The sequence below is a fragment of the Magnolia sinica genome, unplaced genomic scaffold (genome assembly GCF_029962835.1).
Source record: "Magnolia sinica isolate HGM2019 unplaced genomic scaffold, MsV1 ctg147, whole genome shotgun sequence".
In the NCBI taxonomy this organism is placed as follows: domain Eukaryota; kingdom Viridiplantae; phylum Streptophyta; class Magnoliopsida; order Magnoliales; family Magnoliaceae; genus Magnolia; species Magnolia sinica.
The window spans coordinates 31698-42180 of record NW_026682769.1 but is presented as its reverse complement, the minus strand read 5'-3'; the positions used below and the strand labels follow the sequence as shown (position 1 = coordinate 42180).

Here is a 10483-nt window from a genome sequence, read left to right as displayed (position 1 = left end):
CACCTATATGGTCAGAACTACCCAGCACATTTGGTGGCATTATGGCTTGAGATATTGCATGTGTTGGCCATGCTAGCACATTCGGTGGCACGTGCATTAGCAGTCTTTGGCACAAACGATGAAGCATCAAAATGCAGGTGGATACAACCTAAAGTATCAAGTGGCCAAAATGATCAACGGGTGTAGCTCATGGATAGAGGACCCTCTTCAACAGCCAGAATTGAACAAGGACTTCATTTCCACCAAAGGTTATGATATAATTGCAGCCAATATGCCAAAAAATTTTCCATTTGTTTTATATTAATCAGATGAAAAAATGGCACGAGGAGCATACATTAATGATGTCATTAAAACAAGACTACAAGCCTCTTTCTTCTTCTTTTTTTTTTTCTATTTTTCTATTTTTGCTTTAATAGCAAGCATGCTTTTGCCTAAGTTTTTCACTCAGAAGTCTAATACCTAGAAAATATTGATGCAAAAAAGAGTCAATTGATGATTAGAACAGCAGCAGGAACTCAGCCATATATGAGGAAGCCAGTATGGAAAATCAGAAAGCACTAACCAAGGCTCAATTGATGGCAATAAGTTCTTGTCGAACTTGAATAGGCTTCCTACAGTTTTATTTGTGCAGCCCGGCTTTAAAAATTAAAACAGTGAAACTTCTTTGGTAGGGACACTGTTTTCCTGCCTGGTGTAGACTGATATCCATGGGCCTGAATCAAGAAAAAGAGATGGAAAGAATTCATATTACCCAGAAGCTCAAATAAAGGTACCGTACACCAATTGAATAAGAATAAGCACACAGATACAATAAAGTTTCTGCTAGAATATTTTGTTGATCGCCAACAAGTGCAAATTCTTCAAAATAATAAAAGAATGAGCATCAATCATCCCAGTACTCTCAATAGCTTAGTCAGCTGAGCATTTGCTTCCCTATATATGAAACATTCTTTTTTTATGGGTAAGAAACAATTAAGGGAGAAGACTAGACAGGGAACGGTCTGAAAACCTCTTCCCAATGAATACGAAATAAATGGATACAGCAACCACAACACGACTCCCTGATCTCATCAACCCAATCTAATGTATGGCCACAAAGAACTGACCCAACTGATAACATCAGCAAAATCAACCTCAATCACCATTGGCCCCAGAGGATCCTTAGAAGATCCTCTTTTTTTTGTTAGTACGCCCCACTGTCAGTTCACACTTCACTGTTAGCCACCCCCACGAGGGATCAATACCAAGACCTCAGTGTTGAAATGAGGTATTATCTTTCACTCAGTCTACCACTTGAGCTATGGATCAAGGTGTATCCTTAGAAGATCCTTTTCCCAGTCTCTACAGGTATGGCACAGATTTTGCCCAACCAACAACATTAGCAAAATCACCTTCAATCACCACTGGGTTCAAGTAGATCCTTAGAAGCTCCTTCACCCTCTCCCATGAAACCTTCAATTGAGAGAATGTGAGAGGTGGAAGCTTTTGCCAAAGATGTGTGGAAGTTACCATGGGATTGGCAAATGGTCTTGATGCATCAATCCTCCAGCCTCTCAAAATGGAACTTATTTGATTCTTCATTCTTTTCTTTGAGCAATTTGAGCTTTAGGGCAAGCCTCCATCCAACTCTCCCTTCTATTTGGAAAGCGACCCAACAATCTTCCAATTAATCCACAAATTCTTCTTCCTCCACCACATTGGCTGGTCCAACTTAGCAGATAGAATAACCGGGCAATGATCGAAGTAGGCCATAAGGTTGCAATGCCTCTAGAAAAATAGATTCTCATCCACTCAATATGAGTAATCAATCAGTTCTAGATAAAATCTGGATCAGCCTAGTTGTTTGTCAAAGTAAAGAATGCATGGTGCACCTAAAGCAAAGATCAACAAGTGCATGCCTTTGGACCCATCCAGAGAATTCCTTCGCAATTCTCATAATCCTACTGCTTTCCATCTTTTCAAAAGAAAAGCTAATTACATGAAAGCACCCCCGATACACCACGAAAGGTTCCACTTCTGTGCCACCTAGTCCAACTCAACCAAGAACTCTCCCAAAGCCCAAAACTGATTACCCATCTTTTCACATCTTGTTTCCTATTATTGATATTCTTTCCAGATCTATGCCATATCTAGAGGTCGAATCACTTGCCAATGTATCTTTGGTCACCAGAGCATGCTAATGTTTTCCACATTATATACACATGTAAAATTATCTTGAATTTTATATATATATATATATATATATATATATATATATATATATATATATATATATATATATAGAGAGAGAGAGAGAGAGAGAGAGAGAGGAATGCTCACCTGCACACCGGTTTGCACGTCATTACGTGCAAACCTTGATGTCAGCCGAAGGATCTGACGTATGGTCTGGATGACGTGCGAGTTTGAGAGTGAGTTTCGGTCACGCACACCTCGCGGAGAGAGAGACGCTCTCCCACTCGCACGCCTCCTTATGCGGGTTTCCTGTGGAAGCCTTTTGCAGGAAGTTACTGCGCATGATGCTAGGTGGGGCCCACCATGATGTTTGTGAGAAATCCACCCCGTCCATCCGTTTTGCGAGATCATTTTAGTACATTAGACCAAAACTGGAGTGGATTCAAAACTCTAGTGTGTTGCCCGAGAAGAAACAATGGGGATTTAGTGACTACCTTTGAAACATTCATTTGGGCACAAAAGCTACTTATCAGGCAAAGCTTTTTGTGATTTTACTTCATCCCATTAGGAATGACCTTATAAATGGTTTAGATGGCATATAAACATCAGGGTGGAGCCTGAGAAGGTTTCAATGGTAGGAAGTCTTTCCCCAGTTTTCCATCTTGTATAGCCCACTCAAGTTTGAATCTACCCCATTTTTGGTCATGTCCTAAGATGATCTCTCAAAACAGATGAACGAGGCGGATTTCTCACAAACATCACGATGGGCCCCAGATAGCATCCCAGGATGCCTACTCCTTGTTATAGGCTTCCGTAGGAAACCCACTATAAATGGAAATGGATTGGCTACTCCCCTGCCACTAGCCAAGGGCTAGTGGTCGGTGCTTTGTGGACCCCAACATGGTGTATGTGTCTCATTCATGCCATCCATCCATTTTTCCAGATAATTTTATGGTATGAACCCAAAACTGAGGTAGATCAAAACCTCAAGTGGGCCACACAGTGTTGATTGAACTCTTACCATTAAAAACTTCTTAGGGCTAGAAAAGTTTTGGATCAAGCTGATATTTGTTTTTTGCCTTCATCCAGGTCCGTATGACCTGATTTACAGGTTGGATGTCAAATAAACATTACAGTGGGCCACAAAAGGTTTTTAATGGTAGACATTTAATCACTATTGTTTTCCCATGGTGTGGTCCACCTAAGATTTTGATCTGCCTCATTTATGGGATTAATTATTAAAATGATGTGTAAAAATAGATGGACGGTGTGGATAAAACACAGATCATGGTGGAGCCCACATAGCACCGACCACTAGTCACCTGGCTCTTGGCAACGTCACTAGCCAAACTGCGTCCTCAATACACAATCCGGATTGCGTTCAAAATCTAGGAGCGGATTGCGTACTGACTGCGTATGTAGCGAGGTGGCTATTAAGAGTGCTCTGTTGGCCCCCCATGATATATATGTGTTTTATCGAAGCCGTCCATCTAGTTTTTCAGTTCTTTATAGATTACTAGCCCGAAAATGAAGGAGATCCAAATCTTGAGTGGATCACACCACAAGAAAATAGTGGCGATTGAATGCCCGCCATTAAAAACTTCCTAAGGCTCACTGTAATGTTTATTTGTCATCCAACCTGTTGATTAAGTCACGCACACCTGGATGAAGAGAAAATGAAAATATCAACTTAATCCAAAACTATTATGACCCCTAAGAAGTTTTTAATGGTAAGCGTTCAAGCACCACTCTTTCCTGTGGTGTGGTCCATATGAGATTTGGATCTTACTCATTTTTGGGGCTCATGCCATAAAATAGTCAAGAAAATGGATGGAAGGCATGGATAGGATACATACATCATGATGGGGGCCACAAAGCATTGTCAGTAGCTACCTCGCTACCAACGCCCGTGTCCGATAATTCGGAGAGAGGCTCCGGCAGTGGGTTTCCTATGGAAGCCTGCCGCAGGAAGTAGATATGTTGGGATGCTATATGGGGCCCACCATGATGTTTGTGAGAAATCCACCCCGTTCATCTGTTTTGCAAGCTCATCTTAGGACATACGACCAAAAATGGGGCATATTCAAAACTCGAGTGGGCCATACAAGATGGAAAATTGGGGAAAGACTTTCCTGCCATTGAAACCTTCCGAGGCTCTACCTTGATGTTTATATGCCATCCAAACCGTTTATAAGATCATTCATAACGGGATGAAGTAAAATCACAAAAAACTTAGCCTGATATGTAGCTTTTGTGGCTAAATGAATGTTTCAATGGTAGTCACTAAATCCCCATTGTCTTCTCTCGTGCAGCACACTAGAGTTTTGCATCTACTCCAGTTTTGGTCTAATGTACTAAAATGATCTCGCAAAGCAGATAGATGGGGGTGAATTTCTCACAAACATCATGGTGGGCCCCACCTAGCATAGGAAACCCGTATCAGGAGGCGTGCAAGTGGGAGAACATTTCTCTCCGCGAGGTGCGCCTGACCGAAACTAACTTTCAAACTCGCACGTCATCTAAACTATAAGTCAGATCCTACAGCTGACATCAAGGTTCGCACATAATGACATGCGAACCGGTGCGTAGGTGAGCATTCCTCTCTCTCTCTCTCTCTCTCTCTCTCTCTCTCTCTCTCTCTCTCTCTCTCTACACACACACACACAAAACATACACACTAGTGTTTGGGTTACACCTCAGATGTAGGACATAAAAATGATTAAACATCTACCTGTAAATGCAAATGCAGTGTGTTTTCCAGTTGTGGAAATGCATCATCACGTCGACAACATAATTGCTGCGATCTTCATAAAGATCCGCTCCTTCAACTACAACTTTTCCTCTTCCCTTCATTTCTTCTTTAAAAGCCAAGAGGATAGCTTTGCTTAGACTACACTTGCCCAAGCACCTAGGACGGCTTTTGGTCCATTTAAAAAATAAAAAATAAAAATTCCAGGCCTAATAACAACACTCAGATAAGCAAAAAAGATTACCATTGTTGGTTTCAATACTCCCCTGACTAATATCCAATGACTATCATTGTTGTCTTCAAACGCATCAACAATGGTAGGTTAATCCTTGAAGCATTATGGACTTCACTTGGTAGTGTATCGATGCCTGGTCGGTGCAAGCTTAGGTAAAGAAGGGCTGATGTCAAGTGGATGACCGATCACCACACCTTTGCCAATAAAATCATGAGGATTCCAATTTCAAAACTTAATTGGAGCCATTGGACTCATAAAGTTGAGAATATGCTCTATGAAGCTAAAATTACTCCCATCTTTCGAGTTAGTCAATCTTCCTATAGACACCCCACATTAAGCGAGATCAAATCCTGCACGTCAGCTTTAGTTGGACTCTAATCAAATCACCTTTATGGCATAAAGGCAAGCCCTAGAGATGACCATCGGGTCAGATTAGCCATTGCTGGGGCGTACAGGTGACAGACCAAATGAGGGAGTGTGGTCCTAAGAGCACCCGTGATATCAAAACCTATTTCAAAAAGGTGTTATAGTTAGATACGGACCATGAAGGTCTGGTTCTAGGTGAACTAGTTTGCCAAGAACTAGTTCTACGTAGAACCAGCCTAGGAACGACCGGTTTTGTGGACATCTGGCCATCCCTTTTGACCGAAAATGATGTTTGATTTTCCATTTTCCTTCTCACATATCAAATCGAGCCATATTTCGCTCTACACATACCCTGAAAATCAATCAAATCAACACTTTTCTTTTTTTTTTTGCATACCTGGGTTCCAAAACCCTTAATAATATGGCTTAACTCTCTACTCTATTGCTGCTCGTACTTTTATTTATTTCACCTACCCAGGGCCTAAAGCCAAGCGCAGTATGGCTTAATTCAACGATGTTGGAAGTTTCCTTGAATCCTCCTAAAAACAATACAGTCCCGTAAAGTAGAGACCATGCATTGCACAGACGAAAAAGGGTGTCGAACCCCTTCATTTTCTGTAACCGAGGCCCTTACCTCAAATCTACGGTGTAGACCAACATAAGAGTCACTCGAGTCAAGAAATCTTTTGATTTCTCACCCTCTAGGCGATTCTACGGGTCTTAACCAACCGTAGATTCTAAAGCCGTATTTTGGCTAGTGGCAACTCCAAGTTAAACACATTTTTACCTTTAAGTCAACCCCACATTTAAATAAAATCAAAAACATAATTGATTGATGGAGAAAGTTGAGAAAGTGGGGACATCATTCCGCATCTTCGTGCGTGGGAGTGCGTTCACACTTCCTTTCCCCATACAGATTCTCAATAAATTCAATTAAAAAAGACAATTTGATAATTCATCTAACTCCCAATAGATACTTTCGGTTACTCCCATCTTCTTCCTTTTTTCTTTTTCTTTTTTGGGTTTTTTTTAATCGATAAAGTAACTAATTTATTAAATGAAAGAAGAAAAGTACATCGGAGTAGATGAAAATAAGTCCAATACAAATAAAAGACCACAAGTACCTCCTTTAGCCAAGGAGTATGCCAAGTCATTTGTCCCTCACAACCTAGATAAACAAAATGTTCATCCTTGAGGGGATGAGGCAGATTTCACCAAATATAGATGCAACTTCCCAGTTCAATGGGTCCCCTTGATGTAAACAGAAAATATTCTTATTATCATGGGTGGATCAAAGAGAAGAACTAAGCTTTAAATATTGTTGCAGCAGAGAAAAATGCATATAGACATTGAGGATCTTTCTTAAATGGCCGCATTACCATCAAAACTACTAACATGTCATATCATTAAAAAACAACCACATATAAATTCAAAAGGCTGTAAGATTTGTCCATCCCTGGGAAGGAATGACATCAAAAGCGCGCTACATTGTAATGCAAGCACAGGGTCTAGAAGGAGGTTACCTTGAAACCAGCATAAAACCATTCTAATGAATGACAAGTCATTATAATGCATTTGAGAAGTACCTCAGCGGAGAGATGAAAGAGCTACTCCTCATCCGAGCGGCCCAAAAGCACTTGGAGGCCATATCTAAACAATCAAAATTATAATTTTAGAATCAGTCACATCTCCACAAATGCTAAACACCCATAAGAATTCATAACCATCAAAATCAGACTCAAAAAAAGATTTTGATCAGTATAAAAAAAGCTCGAAATTTCACAAAAACCTGTTATTTGTCAACAAATCGTTGGCAAACACAACGACATTAGGATAAAACAGGGGCTACAAAACTCACTCTGATAAGCGCTTTTGCTTGAACGAGCGCGTAAGGAACAGCGCCGAAATTCTGCGAATCGTTCGATGAGAAGATGTTATCGCCCTGAACAAATATGTGCCCCTTTGGCACCTGTCCATCCAAATCCCTAGAAAACATCAACAAGGCCCAAAAACCTAAAACCCTAAAATTTGAGAGAAAAGGGTACGAATGTGAGCCATACAATGACGGTCTTCCATCTATCGCCCTGCTTGGGATCGACTGCGAAGGTGACCGTGTCACCTTCCATGTCGGTGATACGCTTCGTGACGGTCTTTCTGGGATTTTCAGGGGAACAGACGAGAACGATGTCGCCAAGGCCGACATGTCCGATGCGGTGGGAGACACGCTCCACCAGAACGAGATCACCCGTCAGATTGATGGTCGGGAGCATGCTTGGGCCATAGACGAGAGCAATGGAGCAGAGGTAGTTGTTGGTGACGTGGCAGAAGCAGAGGAACTAAGCAACAATGAAGGATCTATCAGCGGCTTCCTTGGCAACGCTCCACCACGGAACGTCTCGCATCCGCTCGATGATATTCCCGAGCCTTCCCATCCAGGCGTTGAAGCCGCGGATGGCACTTGAAATGTCTGGAATTACAGGAACCCTAGGTTACAGAAAACAGATTTGCAAGAGAAAAGCTACAAAGTGGATGGGAAAGTGTGAGAGGTGCCGTGTAAGAGGTAGTCGTACAAGGTTTTGTTCAAGGCCCGAAGCCTGATCTCAAGCCCAATTCAGTGAAGCCCAAAAACACACAAAATCCATATTCCCCACCTGAGAATGTCCCTAATCTAACCGTTGAGCCACAGATGCAATAATCGCACCGTTCAAAAAAAAAAAGAACAAAAAAGGGGACCGAAGATCTAGTTCAAGTGGATGTGCTGCCTAAGCAGTGATTGGAATAAATTACTTGTATCATATTGCACGAAGAAAATGCGATAACACATGGGGGAATGGCATTTGCAAAAGCTGGATTGGGCTAGCGGAAGGGCCCATCTAGTATGTCCACGTTGCTTTTACCTTCCAAAAAGAATGAGCGGATTACGTGAGACACAGGATTCACCGAGGTGGGTGAGAACCCTAACTGTGGGGCCCACTGTGATGTATGTGATTCCATCCACACCGTCAATCCGTACTGAAAGCTTATTTTAGGGCATGATCCAAAAATTGAACCAGTTCCAAATCTCAGATGGGACATAATACAGGAAAGAATAGTGATTGACCATTAAGAACTTATGGGCTACAAAAGCTCTTAATAAAGATGATATTTGTGTGCTTTCCTCATCTAGGCGTTTGTAGCCTTATCAACAGGTTTGATGGCAAATAAACGTTCCGATGGAATCCATGAAGTTTTTAATGGTGAGGAATCAATTGGTAGCACGCTATGATTCTGATGTTCATTGTAATTCTCCCAACCTCCTTCACTGTTCGGTATCTCTTCAGGTTAATCGCAATGTTCATCCTCACTGCCTCAAAACCAGAATAACATACAACAAAAAAACAAAACGCTCCTTTGACGATTCAAAGGTATTTCACCTGCATAAGCCGCCCCCAAAAATCCAAACCATCTTCACTAGAAGGACAATAAAATACAAAATGGATTTGATACACGAAACACGTTACTTGGTTGTAGTAGAATTGATCAATGATTCTACAAACATATTTCAATAAAAGACAAGATTGTATAAATGATTTTTATTTTTTTTTTAAGAAAGTTTTGAACGCTGGTCTTACCGGAAAAGATCGAATCTTACAGTATGACACGGAAGAACACCACCAAGCCAACACACTTCCTGCTGTAATTAACACAAGAAGACGGCCAAGGCATGCTGATAAACCCTTTTATTCAAAATCTGCATAAAAAGCAGGCAAATCGCAGTTGTAAATATTTCTAAAACAAATGCGAACTGTTATATTATTTAAAAACAAAGGAAATCTACACCAAATATCATCAAAATGAAGCTGGAAATATGCCAAACTCAGAGAAACCCTAAAAAGATTGGACCAACAAATTGGTGGCGATGCAGAAACGCTTTCAAATAAGATTGCCGATTGCAAACCCACCCACCCCCCCCCCCCCCCCAAAAAAAAAAAAAGAGCCTTTAAAACAGGAGGAAAAAAATTGCAAAAGAAGAGCCTAAATCACAGTCCAAATAGATAATAACCTAAAACAGAAGCATGTAACGAACCCTAAAATTATCGATTTTTTTTTTAAGAAAAAAAAAGTGAAATTCGAATCGATTCTACAAGAAAAGATCTCAAAATAAAGTATAAATCGAAGAAAAGTCCATGTCAAACCCTAAAATCAAAAGAAGTTCATACCAGACTGTCAACAACGAAGAAGAAAAGAAAAGAAGACATTGGAAGAAAAATCAAAATTTAAACCCTAAAAAAGAAGACAAATTCGTTAGGAGCTGAAAAAATACAAGCAAAAGATCCAAACCTAGGGTTTCTGAGAAGATCTCTGCGCCGTGAATCCGAAAAAGAGCTCAGATCGGTTGAAAAACAGAGGATTTTTGGAAATATTCGAAGGATTTTCAGCAGCCTCAGGAGAAACAGCAGAGAGAAATGCAGAGGAAAGTCCCTTGAAAGAAAGAGAGCGTGAAGGAGAAGAGGTTGAAAAGCAAACCATTCGATTTAACTCGACAGTCGGGTTAGAATTTAACCGCGGTTACTTTCCAACCCTCATCTTGAGAAGGGTGCCTTTTCCACCGGCACTCAAGGGCGTCGAACGCAGAGGCGTTTCCAGCCGTTGGATTGGATTGCGAAAATGCCTTTCGCGTATCCGGGATACGGTATCAGCCGTCGGATCGTGGGCGCGCGTGGTGTGAAGCAGGGCGGGCTGAAGAGAGATCTACTGTAACACGTGTCTAGTTCTGTCTCGTTGGAGTGGGTAGCTTCTGTCGGGAGATATCCCAAATGGATATTAAGCATGGTTGGCGATAATACATACGTACGTATGGCTTTTGTCTACGTAGAGACTACAGCCGTTGGATCTGGAGTTATATCCCAATGATCTGAACCATTTATATGATGGTCTCAACCGTGCATGGTAATAAATATAGATACTCAGACATCAGAAGA

At 41.2% G+C, this 10483-nt stretch overlaps 1 long non-coding RNA gene and 1 pseudogene across 1 annotated transcript; both read right to left on the bottom strand.

Moving 5' to 3' along the window:
- Nucleotides 1–272: 272 nt before the first annotated feature.
- Nucleotides 273–8150, bottom strand: LOC131236058 (mitochondrial ATP-independent inner membrane protease subunit 1a-like; annotated as a pseudogene).
- Nucleotides 8151–8771: 621 nt separating this feature from the next.
- On the bottom strand, nt 8772–10024 carry LOC131236057 (uncharacterized). The gene is made up of 3 exons (XR_009166517.1): nt 9843–10024; nt 9134–9252; nt 8772–8935 (listed from the first exon to the last, which is right to left on the bottom strand). It is a non-coding gene; the product is annotated as an uncharacterized LOC131236057 (long non-coding RNA).
- Between the last annotated feature and the right edge of the window lie 459 nt (nt 10025–10483).